Below are 632 nucleotides of genomic sequence, written 5' to 3'. Positions count from 1 at the left end.
TTCATGCACATCCAATGAGGCATGTTATAGGGCATAAGCAGTACAGGCCAAGTGCTGTGAGATGTGCTCATGTTTCCAAATGGATTAAATCCATCTAAGGTTAGTCCGAGCCTTACATTCCTGCTGTCCGCTGAAAACTCCGGATGCAAATTGTCGAATGACTTCCATGCTTCGCCATCAGCCGGATGCCTCAATACGCCGTCCTTTGTGCGGCCTTCTGCATGCCACCTCATAAAGCGTGCAGTATGCTCTGACATAAACAACCTCTATAGTCGTGGTACAAGTGGAAACCACCGCAACACCTTTACCGGACGTTTCTTGCCCGACGATATAGGTTGACCATCCTCATCTAAATTGATTGCATTCATCCATTTAGATTTTCCACATACGGTACATGAATCCAACTCCTTTGTGCCCTTCCAGAATAACATACAGTCATTACGACACGCCGGTATCTTCTCATACCCAAGTCCCATATCTCGTAAAAACTTTTTCGCCTCATATGTATTACCTGGCAGCAACTGGTTGATGAACTCTAGGAAGGCCGAGAAGCTCGCGTTACTAAGTCCACCAACGCACTTCTGGTTGTACAAGTGTACAGTCGCACTTAGTTTGGTATGTTTTGTTCCGTT

Source organism: Corylus avellana, chromosome ca2 (assembly GCF_901000735.1).
Source record: "Corylus avellana chromosome ca2, CavTom2PMs-1.0".
Taxonomy (NCBI): Eukaryota; Viridiplantae; Streptophyta; class Magnoliopsida; order Fagales; family Betulaceae; genus Corylus; species Corylus avellana.
Note: the sequence above shows the minus strand (reverse complement) of the source record.